Genomic DNA, 23,999 nt, shown 5'->3' on the forward strand with positions numbered 1-23,999 from the left:
ACTGCTGTTGTCTGAGGTTCTTATAGTCTACTGCTGTTGTCTGTGGTTCATATAGTCTACTGCTGTTGTCTGAGGTTCTTATAGTCTACTGCTGTTGTCTGAGGTTCTTATAGTCTACTGCTGTTGTCTGAGGTTCATATAGTCTACTGCTGTTGTCTGAGGTTCATATAGTCTACTGCTGTTGTCTGAGGTTCTTATAGTCTACTGCTGTTGTCTGAGGTTCTTATAGTCTACTGCTGTTGTCTGAGGTTCTTATAGTCTACTGCTGTTGTCTGAGGTTCTTATAGTCTACTGCTGTTGTCTGGGTGGTCCTTCTGTGGCTCAGTTGGTAGAGTGGCGGTTCATAACGTCTAGTGCTGTTCGATTCCCGGGACCTCTATAGTCTACCTGTTGTCTGTATTCATACATGACTGTAACTGCTGTTGTCGTCAGCTTGGCATATAGTCTATTGCTGTTGTCTGAGGTTCATATAGTCTACTGCTGTTGTCTGAGGGTCATATAGTCTACTGCTGTTGTCTGAGGTTCATATAGTCTACTGCTGTTGTCTGAGGTTCATATAGTCTACTGCTGTTGTCTGAGGTTCTTATAGTCTACTGCTGTTGTCTGAGGTTCTTATAGTCTACTGCTGTTGTCTGAGGTTCTTATAGTCTACTGCTGTTGTCTGAGGTTCTTATAGTCTACTGCTGTTGTCTGAGGTTCTTATAGTCTACTGCTGTTGTCTGAGGTTCTTATAGTCTACTGCTGTTGTCTGAGGTTCTTATAGTCTACTGCTGTTGTCTGAGGTTCTTATAGTCTACTGCTGTTGTCTGAGGTTCATATAGTCTACTGCTGTTGTCTGAGGTTCATATAGTCTACTGCTGTTGTCTGAGGTTCATATAGTCTACTGCTGTTGTCTGAGGTTCATATAGTCTACTGCTGTTGTCTGAGGTTCTTATAGTCTACTGCTGTTGTCTGAGGTTCTTATAGTCTACTGCTGTTGTCTGAGGTTCATATAGTCTACTGCTGTTGTCTGAGGTTCATATAGTCTACTGCTGTTGTCTGAGGTTCATATAGTCTACTGCTGTTGTCTGAGGTTCTTATAGTCTACTGCTGTTGTCTGAGGTTCATATAGTCTACTGCTGTTGTCTGAGGTTCATACAGTCTACTGCTGTTGTCTGAGGTTCATATAGTCTACTGCTGTTGTCTGAGGTTCATATAGTCTACTGCTGTTGTCTGAGGTTCATATAGTCTACTGCTGTTGTCTGTGGTTCATATAGTCTACTGCTGTTGTCTGAGGTTCATATAGTCTACTGCTGTTGTCTGAGGTTCATATAGTCTACTGCTGTTGTCTGAGGTTCATATAGTCTACTGCTGTTGTCTGACTGCTGTTTCTGAGGTTATAGTCTACTGCTGTTGTCTGAGGTTCATATAGTCTACTGCTGTTGTCTGAGGTTCATATAGTCTACTGCTGTTGTCTGAGGTTCATATAGTCTACTGCTGTTGTCTGAGGTTCATATAGTCTACTGCTGTTGTCTGAGGTTCTTATAGTCTACTGCTGTTGTCTGAGGTTCATATAGTCTACTGCTGTTGTCTGAGGTTCATATAGTCTACTGCTGTTGTCTGTGGTTCATACAGTCTACTGCTGTTGTCTAGTCATATAGTCTACTGCTGTTGTCTGAGGTTCTTATAGTCTACTGCTGTTGTCTGAGGTTCTTATAGTCTACTGCTGTTGTCTGAGGTTCATATAGTCTACTGCTGTTGTCTGAGGTTCCTATAGTCTACTGCTGTTGTCTGAGTTCTTCAGTCGATCTACATACATCTGTGAGGGAAAATGTGCAGGTGGCACAAACATGAAGAGAAGGATGTTTTAATCCATAGCTACCGACTGATTCATCTGCTTGATTTATCTCTCCCTCACACACTCCACACACACACCTCTGCATCCTCTTCCACTTGTGGAAAGTGTGATATGATAGAGGAAGTGTGTTGTTCCATTTAGAGCTGGCGACTCACTTTAGTCTTCCTGTGTCTGTATGACCAGAGGCCCTCTCTGACTGACTGGCTGGATGGCTGACTTCAGGACCCTAAAAACATCAGGCTCTTGACTCCCTGTATTGTTATTGGCAAGTTCCCTCTTCAAGGGGATCTCAGGAATTCCGGCAATGTGGATGCCCCCCTAGCCGTATCAGGGACGGTGTCATCAAAGTCCATTAAATCTCCCTCTGGCCCCACCCACACCTTAACCCAACTCCCAACCCCACCTCCCTCTGGCCCCAACCACACCTTAACCCAACTCCCAGCCCCACCTCCCTCTGGAGGGAAAACCACACCTTAACCCAACTCCCAAGCCCCACCTCCCTCTGGCCCCAACCACACCTTAACCCAAACCCAACCCCACCTCCCTCTGGCCCCAACCACACCTTAACCCAACTCCCAACCCCACCTCCCTCTGGCCCCACCACACCTTAACCCAACTCCCAAGGCCCCACCTCCCTCTGGCCCCAACCACACCTTAACCCAACTCCCAACCCCACCTCCCTCTGGCCCCAACCCACCTTAACCCAACTCCCAGCCCCACCTCCCTCTGGATGCCCCACACCTTAACCCAACTCCCAACCCCACCTCCCTCTGGCCCCACCCACACCTTAACCCAACTCCCAACCCCACCTCCCTCTGGCCCCAACCACACCTTAACCCAACTCCCAGCCCCACCTCCCTCTGGCCCCACCCACACCCTAACCCAACACTCAGCCCCACCTACCTCTGACCCCACCCACACCCTAACCCAGCCCCACCTCCCTCTGGCCCCACCCACACCCTAACCCAACACCCAGCCCCACCTCCCTCTGGCCCCACCCACACCCTAACCCAGCCCCACCTCTCTCTGGCCCCACCCACACCCTAACCCAACACCCAGCCCCACCTCCCTCTGGCCCCACCCACACCCTAACCCGACACCCTCAGATACCCACACCCTAACCCAACACTCAGCCCCACCTACCTCTGACCCCACCCACACCCTAACCCAGCCCACCTCCCTCTGGCCCAATCCACACCCTAACCCGACACCCAGCCTTATCCACACCCTAACCCAACACTCAGCCCCACCTCCCTCTGGCCCCATCCACACCCTAACCCAGCCCCACCTCCCTCTAACTGGTTAATGGTGTCAGGTATGGGTGGGTGTATATGGAAGACAGGTTATAGAGGGAGGGAATGTGTGTGTTAGGGGTGTATGACCTACAGCCATGCAGAAGTGATGTGAAGGACATGTGTCAAAAGGCACATGTGAGTGTTTAAAAATATATATATATATATACCCAGAGGAGTCGTTCCTCTCTCCTACTCACTCTCACAGAGAGTCGTTCCTCTCTCCTACTCACTCTCACAGAGAGTCGTTCCTCTCTCCTACTCACTCTCACAGAGAGCAGATTCCAGTCTCCTACTCACTCTCACAGAGAGTGGTTCTCTGAGCTTCTACTCACTGAGAGTGTTCCTCTCTCACTACTCACTCTCACAGAGGAGCAGATAAACAGTAATTTACTCAGTCACTCTCTGAGCTTCACTCTGATATGTTACTAGGTCACATATTACTCACTCGTCTATTTCACACACACACACACACACACACACACACACACACACACACACACACACACACACACACACACACACACACACACACACACACACACACACACACATCAGAGGGGCTCATTTGACTTGCAGCTCAGTGCCTGTTAACTGGCTGAGATGAAGCAGGTCTTTTTAGTTACAGTTCCTTTGATCTCTCTCTCCTGAGCACCCTCTTCTTTTTCTCTCTTTCTCTTCTCTCTCTCACTCACCCTGAACACACACACACACAGTGACTACTGCAGTGGTGTTATCTGAGACCCACTCCCACAATGGGTATAATAGGAGTAATATCCAGTTAGGACTGTGGCCAAGAGGGATTGGTGTTGGTTCTACTAGATTCCTGCAGCTGTTTTCTCCACTAGTTTGGTCTGGCTCTCTTCTGTTCTGGGGAGGTTCTCCACTAGTTTGGTCTGGCTCTCTTCTTTTCTGGGGAGGTTCTCCACTAGTTTGGCCTGGCTCTCTTCTGTTCTGGGGAGGTTCTCCACTAGTTTGGTCTGGCTCTCTTCTTTTCTGGGGAGGTTCTCCACTAGTTTGGTCTGGCTCTCTTCTGTTCTGGGGAGGTTCTCCACTAGTTTGGCCTGGCTCTCTTCTGTTCTGGGGAGGTTCTCCAGTAGTTTGGTCTGGCTCTCTTCTGTTCTGGGGAGGTTCTCCAGTAGTTTGGTCTGGCTCTCTTTTGTTCTTGGGAGGACAGCATGCCTAGAAGACACAATAAGACCAAGTTTATCCTTCCCAGACAGTCTGTCTGTTAGTGTGTGTCTGTCTGTTAGTGTGTGTCTGTCTGTTAGTGTGTGTGTCTGATAGACTGACTGTATCCCTGAGTCTAGGCCTATATATGTCAGTATTGTGTCTGTGTCTGATAGACTGACTGTATCCCTGAGTCTAGGCCTATATATGTCAGTATTGTGTCTGTGTCTGATAGACTGACTGTATCCCTGAGTCTAGGCCTATATATGTCAGTATTGTGTCTGTGTCTGATAGACTGACTGTATCCCTGAGTCTAGGCCTATATGTGTCAGTATTGTGTGTTCCTCTCTCCCTATTTGACAAATGATCAGAGATGAAAGTTAAACAGGACAGTCCATTAACTTTATGCACAGTTCTAATTGTCGACATAGGACTGACATCTGTCTGTCAGTCCAGGTCTTTATTGTGATGTCAGTCAGTCCAGGTCTTTATTGTGATGTCAGTCAGTCCAGGTCTTTGTTGTGATGTCAGTCAGTCCAGGTCTCTATTGTGATGTCAGTCAGTCCAGGTCAGGGTATAAGTCAGTCCAGGTCTCTATTGTGATGTCAGTCAGTCCAGGTCTCTATTGTGATGTCAGTCAGTCCAGGTCTCTATTGTGATGTCAGTCAGTCCAGGTCTCTATTGTGATGTCAGTCAGTCCAGGTCAGTGTATAAGTCAGTCCTGGTCTCTATTGTGATGTCAATCAGTCCAGGTCTCTATTGTGATATCAGTCAGTCCAGGTCTCTATTGTGATGTCAGTCAGTCCAGGTCAGTGTATAAGTCAGTCCTGGTCTCTATTGTGATGTCAGTGTATATGTTCTCCACCTTGACCTCACTTCTCTTCTGGCCTCTGTTCTTTCTTATTTAAAAAGTTGCTGTGACCAGAAAGAGCATACACTGTGTGTGTGTGCGTGCATACCCATGTCTGTTTCTCTGTATCTGCTGTCTCTCTCTATTCCTCCCTCCATGCCTGTGTGTGTTTCTCTGTATCTGCTGTCTCTCTCTATTCCTCCCTCCATGCCTGTGTGTGTTTCTCTGTATCTGCTGTCTCTCTCTCTATTCCTCCCTCCATGCCTGTGTGTGTTTCTCTGTATCTGCTGTCTCTCTCTCTATTCCTCCCTCTGAGTCTCTGTGCAGTAATGAGTCCACTGTGGCCTGTTCTGGCTGTGTAGAGACATGGAGTCAGGACTGGAGAAATCACCAGCTCCGACAGATAACTAACCATAGCAGTGACAGTGTAGTTGCAGCCAGAGTAGTAGCAGCAGCCGCCAGTGTAGTAGCAGCCAGTGTAGTAGCAGCCAGTGTAGTAGCAGCCAGTGTAGTAGCATCCAGTGTAGCAGCATCCAGTGTAGCAGCAGCCAGTGTAGCAGCAGCCAGTGTAGCAGCAGCCAGTGTAGCAGCAGCCAGTGTAGCAGCAGCCAGTGTAGCAGCAGCCAGTGTAGTAGCAGCCAGTGTAGTAGCAGCCAGTGTAGTAGCAGCCAGTGTAGCAGCAGCCAGTGTAGCAGCAGCCAGTGTAGTTGCAGCCAGTGTAGCAGCAGCCAGTGTAGCAGCAGCCAGTGTAGTAGCAGCCAGTGTAGCAGCAGCCAGTGTAGCAGCAGCCAGTGTAGCAGCAGCCAGTGTAGTAGCAGCCAGTGTAGCAGCAGCCAGTGTAGTAGCAGCCAGTGTAGCAGCAGCCAGTGTAGCAGCAGCCAGTGTAGTAGCAGCCAGTGTAGTTGCAGCCAGAGTAGTAGCAGCAGCAGCCAGTGTAGTAGCAGCCAGTGTAGTAGCAGCCAGTGTAGCAGCAGCCAGTGCAGCAGCAGCCAGTGTAGTAGCAGCAGCAGCCAGTGTAGCAGCAGCAGCCAGTGTAGCAGCAGCAGCCAGTGCAGTAGCAGCAGCAGCCAGTGTAGCAGCAGCAGCAGCCAGTGTAGTAGCAGCAGCAGCCAGTGTAGTAGCAGCAGCAGCCAGTGTAGTAGCAGCCAGTGTAGTAGCAGCAGCAGCCAGTGCAGCAGCAGCAGCAGCCAGTGTAGCAGCAGCAGCCAGTGTAGCAGCAGCAGCCAGTGTAGCAGCAGCCAGTGTAGCAGCAGCCAGTGTAGCAGCAGTCAGTGTAGTAGCAGCAGCCAGTGTAGCAGCAGCAGCAGCCAGTGTAGTAGCAGCAGCAGTCAGTGTAGTAGCAGCAGCAGCCAGTGTAGTAGCAGCAGCAGCCAGTGTAGTAGCAGCAGCAGCCAGTGCAGTAGCAGCAGCAGCCAGTGCAGCAGCAGCCAGTGTAGCAGCAGCAGCAGTCAGTGTAGTAGCAGTCAGTGTAGTAGCAGCAGCAGTCAGTGTAGTAGCAGCAGCAGCCAGTGTAGTAGCAGTCAGTGTAGTAGCAGCAGCCAGTGTAGCAGCAGCAGCAGCCAGTGTAGTAGCAGCCAGTGTAGTAGCAGCAGCAGTCAGTGTAGTAGCAGCAGCAGCCAGTGTAGTAGCAGTAGCAGTGCCAGTGTAGCAGCAGCAGCCAGTGTAGCAGCAGCTAGTGTAGCAGCAGCAGCAGCCAGTGTAGCAGCAGCAGTCAGTGTAGCAGCAGCCAGTGTAGCAGCAGCCGCCAGTGTAGCAGCAGCAGCCAGCCAGTGTAGCAGCAGCAGCAGCCAGTGTAGCAGCCAGTGTAGCAGCAGCAGCCAGTGTAGCAGCCAGTGTAGCAGCAGCAGCCAGTGTAGCAGCAGCAGCCAGTGTAGCAGCAGCAGTCAGTGTAGCAGCAGCAGCCAGTGTAGCAGCAGCAGCCAGTGTAGCAGCAGCAGCCAGTGTAGCAGCAGCAGTCAGTGTAGCAGCAGCAGCCAGTGTAGCAGCAGCAGCCAGTGTAGCAGCAGCAGCCAGTGTAGCAGCAGCAGTCAGTGTAGCAGCAGCAGTCAGTGTAGCAGCAGCAGTCAGTGTAGCAGCAGCAGCCAGTGTAGCAGCAGCAGCCAGTGTAGCAGCAGCAGCCAGTGTAGCAGCAGCAGCCAGTGTAGCAGCAGCAGCCAGTGTAGCAGCAGCAGCCAGTGTAGCAGCAGCAGCAGTGTAGTAGCAGCAGCAGTCAGTGTAGTAGCAGCAGCAGTCAGTGTAGCAGCAGCAGACAGTGTAGCAGCAGCAGTCAGTGTAGCAGCAGCAGCAGCCAGTGTAGCAGCAGCCAGTGTAGCAGCAGCAGCCAGTGTAGCAGCAGCAGCCAGTGTAGCAGCAGCAGCCAGTGTAGTAGCAGCAGCAGCCAGTGTAGTAGCAGCAGCAGCCAGTGTAGTAGCAGCAGCAGCCAGTGTAGCAGCAGCAGCCAGTGTAGCAGCAGCAGCCAGTGTAGTAGCAGCAGCAGCCAGTGTAGTAGCAGCAGCAGCCAGTGTAGTAGCAGCAGCAGCCAGTGTAGTAGCAGCAGCAGCCAGTGTAGTAGCAGCAGCAGCCAGTGTAGCAGCAGCAGCAGCCAGTGTAGCAGCAGCAGCCAGTGTAGCAGCAGCAGCCAGTGTAGCAGCAGCAGCCAGTGTAGCAGCAGCAGCCAGTGTAGCAGCAGCAGCCAGTGTAGCAGCAGCAGCCAGTGTAGCAGCAGCAGCCAGTGTAGCAGCAGCAGCCAGTGTAGCAGCAGCAGCAGCCAGTGTAGCAGCAGCAGCCAGTGTAGCAGCAGCAGCCAGTGTAGCAGCAGCAGCCAGTGTAGCAGCAGCAGCCAGTGTAGCAGCAGCAGTCAGTGTAGCAGCAGCAGTCAGTGTAGCAGCAGCAGCCAGTGTAGCAGCAGCAGCAGCCAGTGTAGCAGCAGCAGCAGCCAGTGTAGCAGCAGCAGCAGCCGCCAGTGTAGCAGCCGCCAGTGTAGCAGCAGCCAGTGTAGTAGCAGCCAGTGAAGCAGTAGCAGCAGCCGCCAGTGTAGCAGCAGCCGCCAGTGTAGCAGCAGCCGCCAGTGTAGCAGCCGCCAGTGTAGCAGCAGCCAGTGTAGCAGCAGCCAGTGAAGCAGTAGCAGCCAGTGTGGCAGCAGCAGCCAGTAGAACCAACACAGCCAGGGAACATAACATAGTCCTACTGTAACACCTGGCAGCCCTCTCTGTGACTTAACAGCACCTTTCCAGATCTTGATTCAGGAGAGGAGAGACTGGTTTTTGATGGCCTTGGATTCTTTGTTCTCTCTCTTTTGGCCAAATGTTGCGTGTGTGTGTGGTCTTGCCCTAGACCTTCTGAGCTGTCCCTGCATTGTGTTGTTTGTTTGAGTAGGACACACACACAGCCCTCTGTGCTTATTAGCTGGACACTGTCACCCTGTGGTTGTCTTCACAGGGGTCATCTCATCATGGGGTTAAAGAGCATGCATGGGGCGGTGTGTGTGTGTGTGTTAGGGGAGGCATTGTTGGGAGGTCGAGCCTTCACAGCCAGCGTACAACTGCCCTGTCTCCTCTCCTCCTTTCCCCCTCTCTCCTCCCTCTCTCCTCCTCTCCTCCTTTCCCCCACTCCTCTCTCCTCCTCTCCTCTTTCCCCCACTCCTCTCTCCTCCTTTCCCCTTCTCCTCTCTCCTCCTTTCCCCCACTCCCTCTCCTCCTTTCCCCCACTCCCTCTCCTCCTTTCCCCCACTCCTCTCTCCTCCTTTCCCCCACTCCTCTCTCCTCCTTTCCCCCACTCCTCTCTCCTCCTTTCCCCCTCTTTCCCCTCTCTCCTCCTTTCCCCCTCTCCTCTCTCCTCCTTTCCCCCTCTCCTCTCTCCTCCTTTCCCCCCTCTCCTCTCTCCTCCTTTCCCCCCTCTCTCTCTCCCCTTTCCCCCTCTCCTCTCTCCTCCTCCTTTCCCCCTCTCCTCTCTCCTCCTTTCCCCCTCTCCTCTCTCCTCCTTTTCCCCCCTCTCCTCTCTCCTCCTTTCCCCCCCTCCTCCTTTCCCCCTCTCTCCTCCTTTCCCCCTCCTCCTTTCCCCCTCTCTCTCTCCTTTTCCCCCCCTCTCCTCTCTCCTCCTTCCCCCCCCCTCTCCTCCCCCTCTCCTCCTTTCCCCCCCTCCTCTCCTCTCTCTCCTTTCCCCCTCTCCTCTCTCTCCTCTCTCCTCCTTTCCCCCTCTCCTCTCTCCTCCTTTCCCCCCCTCTTTTCCCCTCTCTCCTCCTTTTCCCCTCTCCCCTCCTCCTCCTTTCCCCCTCTCCTCTCTCCTCCTTTTCTCCTCTCTCCTCCTTTTCCCCTCCTCCTCTCTCCTCCTTTCTCCTCTCTCCTCCTTTCCCCTCCTTTCCCCCTCTCCTCTCTCCTCCTTTCCCCCTCTCCTCTCTCCTCCTTTCCCCCCTCTCCTCTCTCCTCCTTTCCCCCTCTCCTCTCTCCTCCTTTCCCCCTCTCCTCTCTCCTCCTTTCCCCTCTCTCCTCCTTTCCCCCTCTCCTCTCTCCTCCTTTCCCCCTCTCCTCTCTCCTCCTTTCCCCCTCTCCTCCTTTCCCTCCCTCCTCCTTTCTCCCTCCTCTCCCTCCTCCTTTCCCCCTCTCCTCTCTCCTCCTTTCCCCCTCTCTCCTCATTTCCCCCCTCTCCTCCTTTCCCTCCTCTCCTCCTTTCCCCCCTCTCCTCTCTCCTCATTTCCCCTCTCTCCTCATTTCCCCCCTCTCCTCGCTCCTCATTTCCCCCCTCTCCTCTCTCCTCCTTTCCCCCCTTTCCTCTCTCCCCTTTCCCCCTTTCCCCCTCTCTTCTCTCCTCCTTTCCCCCTCTCCTCTCTCCCCTTTCCCCCTTCTCTCTCTCTCCTCCTTTCTCCTCTCTCTCTCCTTTTCCTCCCCCTCTCTCCCTCTTTCCTTTCCTCTCCTCTCTCCTCCTTTTTCTCCCCCTCTCCTCCTTTCTCCTCTCTCCTCCTTTCCCCCTCCCTCCTCTCTGTAGTCATGTTGCCAGGGGCCTGGAGAGAGGGATGCTGTGTGTGTCGTGTGTGTGCTGTGTGTCACGGGTCGTTTGTGTGTGCGTTCATGCGCATATACATTGTCTGTGTGTGTTGCTCTCCCTTCCAGCAAAGGCCTGGCTCTAACCTAACCCTGCAGAGAGGGGAGGAGTGCTAGCTAGCCAGCAGGCTCTAACCTAACCCTGCAGAGGGGAGGAGTGCTAGCTAGCCAGCAGGCTCTAACCCTAACCCTGCAGAGAGGGGGAGGAGTGCTAGCTAGCCAGCAGGCTCTAACCTAACCCTGCAGAGAGAGGGAGGAGTGCTAGCTAGCCAGCAGGCTCTAATCTAACCCTGCAGAGAGAGGGAGGAGTGCTCCGAGCCAGCAGGCTCTAACCCTGCAGAGAGAGGGAGGAGTGCTCCGAGCCAGCAGGCTCTAACCCTGCAGAGAGAGGGAGGAGTGCTAGCTAGCCAGCAGGCTCTAACCCTGCAGAGAGAGGGAGGAGTGCTAGCCTAGCCAGCAGGCTCTAACCCTGCAGAGAGAGGGAGGATTGCTAGCTAGCCAGCAGGCTCTAACCCTGCAGAGAGAAGGATGAGTGCTAGCTAGCCAGCAGGCTCTAACCCTGCAGAGAGAGAGGAAGGAGTGCTAGCTAGCCAGCAGGCTCTAACCCTGCAGAGAGAGGGAGGAGTGCTAACTAGCCAGCAGGCTCTAATCTAACCCTGTAGAGAGAGGGTGGAGTGCTAGCTAGCCAGCAGGCTCTAACCCTGCAGAGGGAGGAGTGCTAGCTTGCCAGCAGGCTCTAACCTAACCCTGCAGAGAGAGGGAGGAGTGCTTCCCCAGCAGGCTCCCTAACCCTGCAAAGAGAGGGAGGAGTGCTAGCTAGCCAGCAGGCTCTAACCCTGCAGAGAGAGGGAGGAGTGCGAGCTAGCCAGCAGGCTCTAATCTAACCCTGCAGAGAGAGGGAGGAGTGCTAGCTAGCCAGCAGGCTCTAACCCTGCAGAGGGAGGAGTGCTAGCTTGCCAGCAGGCTCTAACCTAACCCTGCAGAGAGAGGGAGGAGTGCTAGCTAGCCAGCAGGCTCTAACCCTGCAGAGAGAGGGAGGAGTGCTAGCTAGCCAGCAGGCTCTAACCCTGCAGAGAGAGGGAGGAGTGCTAGCTAGCCAGCAGGCTCTAACCCTGCAGAGAGAGGGAGGAGTGCTAGCTAGCCAGCAGGCTCTAACCCTGCAGAGAGAGGGAGGAGTGCTAGCCAGCCAGCAGGCTCTAACACTGCAGAGAGAAGGAGGAGTGCTAGCTAGCCAGCAGGCTCTAACCCTGCAGAGAGAGGGAGGAGTGCTAGCCAGCCAGCAGGCTCTAACCCTGCAGAGAGAGGGAGGAGTGCTAGCTAGCCAGCAGGCTCTAACCCTGCAGAGAGAAGGAGGAGTGCTAGCTAGCCAGCAGGCTCTAACCCTGCAGAGAGGGAGGAGTGCTAGCTAGCCAGCAGGCTCTAACCCTGCAGAGAGCAGGAGGAGTGCTAGCTAGCCAGCAGGCTCTAACCCTGCAGCGAGAGCGGGAGGAGTGCTAGCTAGCCAGCAGGCTCTAACCCTGCAGAGAGGAAGGAGTGCTAGCTAGCCAGCAGGCTCTAACCCTGCAGAGAGAAGGAGGAGTGCTAGCTAGCCAGCAGGCTCTAACCCTGCAGAAGAGAGGGAGGAGTGCTAGCTAGCCAGCAGGCTCTAACCCTGCAGAGAGAGGGAGGAGTGCTAGCTAGCCAGCAGGCTCTAATCTAACCCTGCAGGGAGAGGAAGGAGTGCTAGCTAGCCAGCAGGCTCTAACCCTGCAGAGAGAGGGAGGAGTGCTAGCTAGCCAGCAGGCTCTAACCTAACCCTGTAGAGAGAGGGAGGAGTGCTAGCTAGCCAGCAGGCTCTAACCCTGCAGAGAGGGAGGAGTGCTAGCTAGCCAGCAGGCTCTAACCTAACCCTGCAGAGAGAGGGAGGAGTGCTAGCTAGCCAACAGGCTCTAATCTAACCCTGCAGAGAGAGTGAGGAGTGCTAGCTAGCCAGCAGGCTCTAACCCTGCAGAGAGAGGGAGTGCTAGCTAGCCAGCAGGCTCTAACCCTGCCAGGAGTGGCTAGCCAGCAGGCTCTAACCCTGCAGAGAGAAGGAGGAGTGCTAGCTAGCCAGCAGGCTCTAACCCTGCAGAGGGAGGAGTGCTAGCTTGCCAGCAGGCTCTAACCTAACCCTGCAGAGAGAGGGAGGAGTGCTAGCTAGCCAGCAGGCTCTAACCCTGCAAAGAGAGGGAGGAGTGCTAGCTAGCCAGCAGGCTCTAACCCTGCAGAGAGAGGAAGGAGTGCTAGCTAGCCAGCAGGCTCTAACCCTGCAGAGAGAGAGGGAGGAGTGCTAGCTAGCCAGTAGGCTCTAACCCTGCAGAGAGAGGGAGGAGTGCTAACCAGCCAGCAGGCTCTAACTAACCCTGCAGGGAGAGGGTGGAGTGCTAGCTAGCCAGCAGGCTCTAACCCTGCAGAGAGAGGGAGGAGTGCTAGCTAGCCAGCAGGCTCTAACCTAACCCTGCAGAGAGAGGGAGGAGTGCTAGCTAGCCAGCAGGCTCTAACCCTGCAGAGAGTGAGGAGTGCTAGCTAGCCAGCAGGCTCTAACCCTGCAGAGAGAGGGAGGAGTGCTAGCTAGCCAGCAGGCTCTAATCTAACCCTGCAGAGAGAGGGAGGAGTGCTAGCTAGCCAGCAGGCTCTAACCCTGCAGAGAGAGGGAGGAGTGCTAGCTAGCCAGCAGGCTCTAACCCTGCAGAGAGAGGGAGGAGTGCTAGCTAGCCAGCAGGCTCTAACCCTGCAGAGAGAGGGAGGAGTGCTAGCTAGCCAGCAGGCTCTAACCCTGCAGAGAGAGGGAGGAGTGCTAGCTAGCCAGCAGGCTCTAACCCTGCAGAGAGAAGGAGGAGTGCTAGCTAGCCAGCAGGCTCTAACCCTGCAGAGGGAGGAGTGCTAGCTTGCCAGCAGGCTCTAACCTAACCCTGCAGAGAGAGGGAGGAGTGCTAGCTAGCCAGCAGGCTCTAATCTAACCCTGCAAAGAGAGGGAGGAGTGCTAGCTAGCCAGCAGGCTCTAACCCTGCAGAGAGAGTGAGGAGTGCTAGCTAGCCAGCAGGCTCTAACCCTGCAGAGAGAGGGAGGAGTGCTAGCTAAGGCTCTAACCCTGCAGAGAGAGGGAGGAGTGCTAGCCAGCCAGCAGGCTCTAACCCTGCAGAGAGAAGGAGGAGTGCTAGCTAGCCAGCAGGCTCTAACCCTGCAGAGGGAGGAGTGCTAGCTTGCCAGCAGGCTCTAACCTAACCCTGCAGAGAGAGGGAGGAGTGCTAGCTAGCCAGCAGGCTCTAATCTAACCCTGCAAAGAGAGGGAGGAGTGCTAGCTAGCCAGCAGGCTCTAACCCTGCAGAGAGAGGGAGGAGTGCGAGCTAGCCAGCAGGCTCTAATCTAACCCTGCAGAGAGAGGGAGGAGTGCTAGCTAGCCAGCAGGCTCTAACCCTGCAGAGGGAGGAGTGCTAGCTTGCCAGCAGGCTCTAACCTACCCCTGCAGAGAGAGGGAGGAGTGCTAGCTAGCCACCAGGCTCTAATCTAACCCTGCAGAGAGAGGAGGAGTGCTAGCTAGCCAGCAGGCTCTAACCCTGCAGAGAGAGGGAGGAGTGCTAGCTAGCCAGCAGGCTCTAATCTAACCCTGCAGAGAGAGTGAGGAGTGCTAGCTAGCCAGCAGGCTCTAACCCTGCAGAGGAGGAGTACTAGCTAGCCAGCAGGCTCTAAACCCTGCAGAGAGGGAGGAGTACTAGCTAGCCAGCAGGCTCTAACCCTGCAGAGAGAGGGAGGAGTGTTAGCCAGCAGACTCTAACCCTGCAGAGAGAGGGAGGAGTACTAGCTAGCAGGCCTAACCCTGCAGAGAGAGGGAGGGCTAGCTAGCCAGCAGGCTCTAACCCTGCAGAGAGAGTGAGGAGTACTAGCTAGCCAGCAGGCTCTAACCCTGCAGAGAGAGGGAGGAGTACTAGCTAGCCAGCAGGCTCTAACCCTGCAGAGAGAGGGAGGAGTGTTAGCCAGCAGACTCTAACCCTGCAGAGAGAGGGAGGAGTGCTTGCCAGCAGTCAGAGACAGCCCAGCATCCCCCTCCAGTAATGCCCTTACATCACTAGCCCTCTCCTTCCCTCTGTACAACACACACAGTACTTTAGAGAACCGCTCCTTCATTTCAGCATTCAGCTGGATCATCTGAAGAACAAAGTCCTCTAATGACAGTGGAAAGGTCTTGTTTGCTGCCATAGCTGTGGTTCTATTGCCACAGCCTTGTCCAGATGTTGGGAGTGTAGCATCCCTGCTGCATTGTTCCAACTGACTCTCTGAATACAGAGTAGACTGTCAGCATTTCAGGCTCCGGGTACAAGTTAGGATCACATTGGCACAGTTCTAGGATCAGCTTATCCAAATCCTATCCTATTACGCTGACCTTAAACCATTTGAGATTTGATAACTCAAAACTGACCACATGTTGGTGTGTAGAGTGGAAATGTTAACTTAATCCACATTTCAGAGACCCCTCTCTCGTTCATCTCTCCTTCTCCTCCTCTCTCTCCTTCTCCCCTCTCCTCCTCCCCTCTCCTCCTCCCCTCTCCTCCTCCCCTCTCCTCCCCTCTCCTCCTCTCCTCTCCTCTCCTCCTCCCCTCTCCTCTTCTCCTCCCCTCTCCTCCTCCTCTCCTCTTCTCCTCCTCTCTCCTCTTCTCCTCTCCTCCCCACTCCTCTCCTCTTCTCCTCCCCTCCCCTCTCCTCTTCTCCTCCTCTCTCCTCTTCTCCTCCTCTTCTCCTCTTCTCCTCCCCTCTCCTCTTCTCCTCCCCTCTTCTCCTCCCCTCTCCTCTTCTCCTCCCCTCTCCTCTTCTCCTCCTCCTCTCCTCTCCTCCTCCTCTCTCCTCTTCTCCTCCTCTCTCCTCTTCTCCTCCTCTCTCCTCTTCTCCTCCTCTCTCCTCTTCTCCTCCTCTCTCCTCTTCTCCTCCCCTCTCCTCTTCTCTCCCCTCTCCTCCTCCTCTCTCCTCTTCTCCTCCTCTCTCCTCTTCTCCCCTCTTCTCCTCCTCTCTCCTCTTCTCCTCTTCTCCTCTTGTCACCTCTTCTCCTCTTCTCCTCTCGTCTCCTCTTCTCCTTTTCTCCTCCCCTCTCCTCTTCTCCTCCCCTCTCCTCCTCTTCCCCTCCCCTCTCCTCCTCTTCCCCTCTCCTCTTCTCCTCTTCTCCTCCTCTCTCCTCTTCTCCTCCCCTCTCCTCCCCTCTCCTCTCCTCTTCTCCTCCTCTCTCTTCCCATTGGGAACCATTCAGAGTTCTAACGTTACAGTAATATTTGATAATCCTCTCTGTTGTCTCAGCCTTCATCACTTCCACTGTCCCCTAGGCTCATTGTCTCCCCTGACACACACACACACACAGGAGTGCTGGTCTGGTGACCAGCGAAGGAGAAAGACCCCTATAGGTTGCAATACGTTCTAAATCTGTCTGCTCTCGCCGGCTATGGCTCACTGGTTGTGAAGGACCACCAGGCTTAACCCACTGATTAAATGGACTCATCTAATCGCTAGACTAACCCCCTGTGTTTACACACTACGCTGGGAAACCTGAAAGTGAGCTTTGTGTGTGTGTGTGTGTGTGTGTGTGTGTGTGTGTGTGTGTGTGTACAGACGGGGATCAGAATAGCTAGTATAATGATTAGTTTTTTTAGGATGGGGATCAAAGCAACAGCGCCCACTGCCAAGTGTGTATTGGCATCAGCATTCATGAATGTGTGTGTCACGCTTCACTGATTTAAAAGGCTGATATTGAGGTCAGTGTGTGTGTGTGTGTTCCAGTAGATTAGCGCTAGAGAGTGCATGCTCGGGATTGGCAGTTGCTCATCAACAGGGGGACCAGAGAGAGAGGATGGTGTCTGTTGAGCAGGGGGAGGGAGGGGCATAGGGAGAATCTATTGATGTACTGTATTCTATAGAACACACCTCTCCAGAGAGAGAGAGGATGGTGTCTGTTGAGCAGGGGGAGGGAGGGGCATAGGGAGAATCTATTGATGTACTGTATTCTATAGAACACACCTCTCCAGAGAGAGAGGATGGTGTCTGTTGAGCAGGGGGGAGGGAGGGGCATAGGGAGAATCTATTTATGTACTGTATTCTATAGAACACACCAGAGAGAGAGAGGATGGTGTCTGTTGAGCAGGGGGAGGGAGGGGCATAGGGAGAATCTATTGATGTACTGTATTCTATAGAACACACCTCTCCAGAGAGAGAGAGGATGGTGTCTGTTGAGCAGGGGGAGGGAGGGGCATAGGGAGAATCTATTTATGTACTGTATTCTATAGAACACACCTCTCCAGAGAGAGAGAGGATGGTGTCTGTTGAGCAGGGGGGAGGGAGGGGCATAGGGAGAATCTATTTATGTACTGTATTCTATAGAACACACCTCTCCAGAGAGAGAGAGGATGGTATGTTTATGTACTGTAGCAGGGGGACACCTCCAGAGAGAGAGGATCTATGTTTATGTACTGTATTCTATAGAACACACCTCTCCAGAGAGAGAGATGGTGTCTGTTGGATGGTATGTTTATGTACTGTATTCTATAGGACACACCTCTCCAGAGAGAGAGAGGATGGTATGTTTATGTACTGTATTCTATAGGACACACCTCTCCAGAGAGAGAGGATGGTATGTTTATGTACTGTATTCTATAGGACACACCTCTCCAGAGAGAGAGAGAGGATGGTATGTTTATGTACTGTATTCTATAGGACACACCTCTCCAGAGAGAGAGAGGATGGTATGTTTATGTACTGTATTCTATAGGACACACCTCTCCAGAAAGAGAGAGGATGGTATGTTTATGTACTGTATTCTATAGGACACACCTCTCCAGAGAGAGAGAGGATGGTATGTTTATGTACTGTATTCTATAGGACACACCTCTCCAGAGAGAGAGAGGATGGTATGTTTATGTACTGTATTCTATAGGACACACCTCTCCAGAGAGAGAGAGGATGGTATGTTTATGTACTGTATTCTATAGGACACACCTCTCCAGAGAGAGAGAGGATGGTATGTTTATGTACTGTATTCTATAGGACACACCTCTCCAGCAGTGGTAGAGGATGGCTGTGACTGTATTCTATAACCCTCTCCAGAGGGAGCAGTGGTAGAGGATGGTATGTTTATGTACTGTATTCTATAGGACACACCTCTCCAGAGAGAGAGAGGATGGTATGTTTATGTACTGTATTCTATAGGACACACCTCTCCAGCAGTGGTAGAGGATGGCTGTGACCTCGCTATAACCCTCTACCCTGGTTTAGATTGGAACAGGGAGCAGTGGTAGAGGATGGCTGTGACCTCGCTATAACCCTCTACCCTGGTTTAGATTGGAACAGGGCATACTGGAGCCAGAGATAACTGATCTGTGTTCAGTTTCTACTTTGCATAACATTACCTACTCACTCTGGAGCTTGTAGCCAAATGGAGTTTTCAATGTGTGTGGATTTTCAATGTACTTTTTTCCTTCTACTCTCCAGAGGTGTGTGTGTGGCATTGGTTGTATTCCACCTACATTATTGGAGGCATTCTCTGTTAATAGGCCAATCCTCTATTTGCTCTACTCCTCCAGACATCCTGATAAAACACTGTGTTGTTTCTCTACTCCTCCAGACATCCTGATAAAACACTGTGTTGTTTCTCTACTCCTCCAGACATCCTGATAAAACACTGTGTTGTTTCTCTACTCCTCCAGACATCCTGATAAAACACTGTGTTGTTTCTCTACTCCTCCAGACATCCTGATAAAACACTGTGTTGTTTCTCTACTCCTCCAGACATCCTGATAAAACACTGTGTTGTTTCTCTACTCCAGACATCCTGATAAAACACTGTGTTGTTTCTCTACTCCTCCAGACATCCTGATAAAACACTGTGTTGTTTCTCTACTCCTCCAGACATCCTGATAAAACACTGTGTTGTTTCTCTACTCCTCCAGACATCCTGATAAAACACTGTGTTGTTTCTCTACTCCTCCAGACATCCTGATAAAACACTGTGTTGTTTCTCTACTCCTCCAGACATCCTGATAAAACACTGTGTTGTTTCTCTACTCCTCCAGACATCCTGATAAAACACTGTGTTGTTTCTCTACTCCTCCAGACATCCTGATAAAACACTGTGTTGTTTCTCTACTCCTCCAGACATCCTGATAAAACACTGTGTTGTTCCTCCAGACATCCTGATAAAACACTGTTTCTCTACTCCTCCAGACATCCTGATAAAACACTGTGTTGTTTCCTCCAGACATCCTGATAAAACACTGTGTTTCTCTACTCCTCCAGACATCCCGATAAAACACTGTGTTGTTTCTCTACTCCTCCAGACATCCTGATAAAACACTCTGTTGTTTCTCTACTCCTCCAGACATCCCGATAAAACACTGTGTTGTTTCTCTACTCGTCTGTGTTGCTTTGTGGTTCTGGATCGTCCTCTCTGTCTCATATCGAGGTATCAGGAAAGTGGAAAGTGTGAATGGGGAGGGGGGAAGGGGAGCTGCTGTTATCATGTCCCATATTCCGGTGGGAACTGATAGTGAAGCGTAGGAGGCAGCCTGGGTGTGCCAGGAGCGATTTGGAACGCTCAGAGTGCTTGGAAAGCTGATAGGAGGGGATGGATGGCGCTCCTCTTCTTCCCCGTACAGCCGTCTGCATCTGTTCACTAAAGCCACCGAGACAAGAGCCTCTCTCTTCTCTGTCCGTCTCTGGCAGAAGGAGACATCTTCTCTGTCTCTCATCTCAACCCGCTGGTTTAGAGTATGACCTACATGGGGCTCAGTAGTGGAGTTGGAAGGATGCTTTCATGTGTATAGATTACATTTGCACGAATGCTTGCGAATGGTCTTCATTGGTCGCGTATAGCGCACGCAGACACACATGCACAATATCATGCTTAAAGTTGAACATCTCTCTCTCTCAGCACTCACTCTCAGTACTACTGACTCTGTGTCAAGTGGCTTAGCCAGTACAGTAAGTCGTTTCAGACGCTCTCTGTGACTCTCTGTGCCCGTCACGGTGACCGTGATGGGCATAACAGACATTGGCACGGACTAGTGTCATGGCTCTTTGCCTATTGTCTCTCTGACCTCCGGTATCTTCCACGGCAGGTCCAGGACAGCTGCTGCTCTCTGCTCTCCTCAGGGAGTCCTGCTTACTGCATGTGTTGTCTTGTCGGGTCTTGTGCAACGCCAGGCTGCTCAAAACCAGATATAAAGTATGGTAGAAAAGGCTGTTCTTACTGGCAGAGAATTGCACTTGGGCCTTCTCATGATTTAGGCCTAGCTGGTTACTGATCTAATGATGTAGCTGGTTACTGAGGGGTTATAGGGAGGAAACTGATGGTAATGATGTAGCTGGTTATAGGGAGGACACTGATGGTAATGATGTAGCTGGTTATAGGGAGGACACTGATGGTAATGATGTAGCTGGTTATAGGGAGGACACTGATGGTAATGATGTAGCTGGTTACTGAGGGGTTATGGGGAGGACACTGATGGTAATGATGTAGCTGGTTACTGAGGGGTTATAGGGAGGACACTGATGGTAAGGATGTATGTAGCTGGTTACTGAGGGTTATAGGGAGGACACTGATGGTAATGATGTAGCTGGTTACTGAGGGGTTATAGGGAGGACACTGATGGTAGGATGTATGTAGCTGGTTACTGAGGGTTATAGGAGGACACTGATGGTAATGATGTAGCTGGTTACTGAGGGTTATAGGGAGGACACTGATGGTAATGATGTAGCTGGTTACTGAGGGGTTATGGGGAGGACACTGATGGTAATGATGTAGCTGGTTACTGAGGGTTATGGGGAGGACACTGATGGTAATGATGTAGCTGGTTACTGAGGGGTTATGGGGAGGACACTGATGGTAATGATGTAGCTGGTTACTGAGGGGTTATAGGGAGGACACTGATGGTAATGATGTAGCTGGTTACTGAGGGTTATAGGAGGACACTGATGGTAAGGATGTAGCTGGTTACTGAGGGTTATGGGGAGGACACTGATGGTAATGATGTAGCTGGTTACTGAGGGGTTATGGGGAGGACACTGATGGTAATGATGTAGCTGGTTACTGAGGGGTTATAGGGAGGACACTGATGGTAATGATGTAGCTGGTTACTGAGGGTTATGGGGAGGACACTGATGGTAATGATGTAGCTGGTTACTGAGGGGTTATAGGACACTGATGGTAATGATGTAGCTGGTTACTGAGGGGTTATAGGGAGGACACTGATGGTAATGATGTAGCTGGTTACTGAGGGGTTATAGGGAGGACACTGATGGTAATGATGTAGCTGGTTACTGAGGAGTTATAGGACACTGATGGTAATGATGTAGCTGGTTACTGAGGGGTTATAGGGAGGACACTGATGGTAATGATGTAGCTGGTTACTGAGGGGTTATAGGACACTGATGGTAATGATGTAGCTGGTTACTGAGGAGTTATAGGGAGGAAACTGATGGTAATGATGTAGCTGGTTACTGAGGGTTATGGGGAGGACACTGATGGTAATGATGTAGCTGGTTACTGAGGGGTTATGGGGAGGACACTGATGGTAATGATGAGACACTGGTTACTGAGGGGTTATGGGGAGGACACTGATGGTAATGATGTAGCTGGTTACTGAGGGGTTATAGGGAGGACACTGATGGTAATGATGTAGCTGGTTACTGAGGGGTTATAGGGAGGACACTGATGGTAATGATGTAGCTGGTTACTGAGGGGTTATGGGGAGGACACTGATGGTAATGATGTAGCTGGTTACTGATGGTAATGATGTAGCTGGTTACTGAGGGAGGACACTGATGGTAAGGATGTAGCTGGTTACTGAGGGTTATAGGGAGGACACTGATGGTAATGATGTAGCTGGTTACTGAGGGGTTATGACACTGGGAGGACACTGATGGTAATGTAGCTGGTTACTGAGGGGTTATAGGACACTGATGGTAATGATGTAGCTGGTTACTGAGGGGTTATAGGGAGGACACTGATGGTAATGATGTAGCTGGTTATAGGGAGGACACTGATGGTAATGATGTAGCTGGTTATGGGGAGGACACTGATGGTAATGATGTAGCTGGTTATAGGGAGGACACTGATGGTAATGATGTAGCTGGTTACTGAGGGGTTATGGGGAGGACACTGATGGTAATGATGTAGCTGGTTACTGAGGGGTTATAGGGAGGACACTGATGGTAATGATGTAGCTGGTTACTGAGGGGTTATAGGGAGGACACTGATGGTAATGATGTAGCTGGTTACTGAGGGGTTATAGGGAGGACACTGATGGTAATGATGTAGCTGGTTACTGAGGGGTTATAGGGAGGACACTGATGGTAATGATGTAGCTGGTTACTGAGGGGTTATAGGGAGGACACTGATGGTAATGATGTAGCTGGTTACTGAGGGGTTATGGGGAGGACACTGGTAATGATGTAGCTGGTTATAGGGAGGACACTGATGGTAATGATGTAGCTGGTTATAGGACACTGATGGTAATGATGTAGCTGGTTACTGAGGGGTTATAGGGAGGACACTGATGGTAATGATGTAGCTGGTTACTGAGGGGTTATAGGGAGGACACTGATGGTAATGATGTAGCTGGTTACTGAGGGGTTATAGGGAGGACACTGATGGTAATGATGTAGCTGGTTACTGAGGGGTTATAGGGAGGACACTGATGGTAATGATGTAGCTGGTTACTGAGGGGTTATAGGGAGGACACTGATGGTAATGATGTAGCTGGTTACTGAGGGGTTATAGGGAGGACACTGATGGTAATGATGTAGCTGGTTACTGAGGGGTTATAGGGAGGACACTGATGGTAATGATGTAGCTGGTTACTGAGGGGTTATGGGGAGGACACTGATGGTAATGATGTAGCTGGTTACTGAGGGGTTATGGGGAGGACACTGATGGTAATGATGTAGCTGGTTACTGAGGGGTTATAGGGAGGACACTGATGGTAATGATGTAGCTGGTTACTGAGGGGTTATAGGGAGGACACTGATGGTAATGATGTAGCTGGTTACTGAGGGGTTATAGGGAGGACACTGATGGTAATGATGTAGCTGGTTACTGAGGGTTATAGGGAGGACACTGATGGTAATGATGTAGCTGGTTACTGAGGGGTTATGGGGAGGACACTGATGGTAATGATGTAGCTGGTTACTGAGGGTTATAGGGAGGACACTGATGGTAATGATGTAGCTGGTTACTGAGGGGTTATAGGGAGGAACTGATGGTAATGATGTAGCTGGTTACCAGGGAGGACACTGGATGGTAATGGTCATGACTGCACCGTTGGTTACTGAGGGTAAATACTGGGATAATGTTAGCCTAATGACTAGTGGATAATATACTGATGGTTAAGCCTGATGATGGATAATGTATATCTGGTTAGCCTGATGACTCTGGGGATAATGTATATCATAATGTTAGCTTAATGACTGGTGGATAATGCATAAAATGTTAGCCTCATGTCCTGGTGGATAAGAGGACTAGCCTAATGTCTCTGGTGGATAATGATTTATGTTGGTCTGGTGGATAAGATCATAATGTTGCCTCATGTCTCTGGTGGATAATGTACATGTTATTGTATATCATAATGTTACCTAATCCCCTATGGATAATGTAACTTTGCCATGTCTCTGGTGGATAATGTACATGTTACTGATAATGTTAGAATGTCTCTGGTGGATAATGTACATGTTATTGTATATCATAATGGGTATATCATAATGTTAGCCTAAACACTGGTGGATAATGTATATCATAATGTTAGCCTAATGTCTCTATGCTATTGGATGTCTCTGGTGGATAATGTACATGTTGATAATGTATATCATAATGTTAGCCTAATGTCTCTGGTGGATAATGTACATGACTTATAATGTATATCATAATGTTAGCCTAATCTGGTGGATAATAATATACATGTTATAATGTATATCATAATGTTAGCCTAATGACTAGTGGATATCATAATGTTAGCCTAATGTCTCTGGTGGATAATGTATATCATAATGTTAGCCCAATGTCTCTGGTGGATAATGTACATGTTATTGTATATCATAATGTTACCCTAATGTCTCTGGTGGATAATGTACATGTTATTGTATATCATAATGTTAGCCTAATGTCTCTGGTGGATAATGTACATGTTATTGTATATCATAATGTTACCCTAATGTCTCTGGTGGATAATGTACATGTTATTGTATATCATAATGTTAGCCTAATGTCTCTGGTGGATAATGTATATCATAATGTTAGCCTAATGTCTCTGGTGGATAATGTATATCATAATGTTAGCCCAATGTCTCTGGTGGATAATGTACATGTTATTGTATATCATAATGTTAGCCTAATGTCTCTGGTGGATAATGTACATGTTATTGTATATCATAATGTTAGCCTAATGTCTCTGGTGGATAATGTACATGATAATGTATATCATAATGTTAGCCTAATGTCTCTGGTGGATAGTGTACATGTTATTGTATATCATAATGTTAGCCTAATGTCTCTGGTGGATAATGTACATGTTATTGTATATCATAATGTCAGCCTAATGTCTCTGGTGGATAATGTACATGTTAATGTATATAATGTCAGCCTAATGACTAAGTAGCCAGGGGGAATATGTGGTCTAGACAGACTGACTACCGGCCCGTCTCCTCAATGCTGTCTTGTTTTGGAAAAGCAGAAGTGTGTTCTTGAATAGCCCAGAACATTCCGGAGCCAGCCAGACCATGTGAGTGTGTGAATTCTCTCCTTCTCCTGAAACTTATGGGCATGGGGGCCAATCGGGGCCCTGACATTGCTG

The 23,999-nt window shown here is 50.8% G+C and overlaps 1 long non-coding RNA gene and 1 pseudogene across 1 annotated transcript; one reads left to right on the forward strand and one right to left on the reverse strand.

The window, feature by feature from the left end:
- Positions 1-6,652: 6,652 nt before the first annotated feature.
- On the forward strand, positions 6,653-8,280 carry LOC127916610 (uncharacterized; annotated as a pseudogene).
- An 8,404-nt stretch (positions 8,281-16,684) lies between these two features.
- On the reverse strand, positions 16,685-17,376 carry LOC127916771 (uncharacterized). The gene is made up of 3 exons (XR_008095862.1): positions 17,317-17,376; positions 16,990-17,209; positions 16,685-16,769 (listed from the first exon to the last, which is right to left on the reverse strand). It is a non-coding gene; the product is annotated as an uncharacterized LOC127916771 (long non-coding RNA).
- Between the last annotated feature and the right edge of the window lie 6,623 nt (positions 17,377-23,999).

Source organism: Oncorhynchus keta, chromosome 37 (genome assembly GCF_023373465.1).
Source record: "Oncorhynchus keta strain PuntledgeMale-10-30-2019 chromosome 37, Oket_V2, whole genome shotgun sequence".
Taxonomy (NCBI): Eukaryota; Metazoa; Chordata; class Actinopteri; order Salmoniformes; family Salmonidae; genus Oncorhynchus; species Oncorhynchus keta.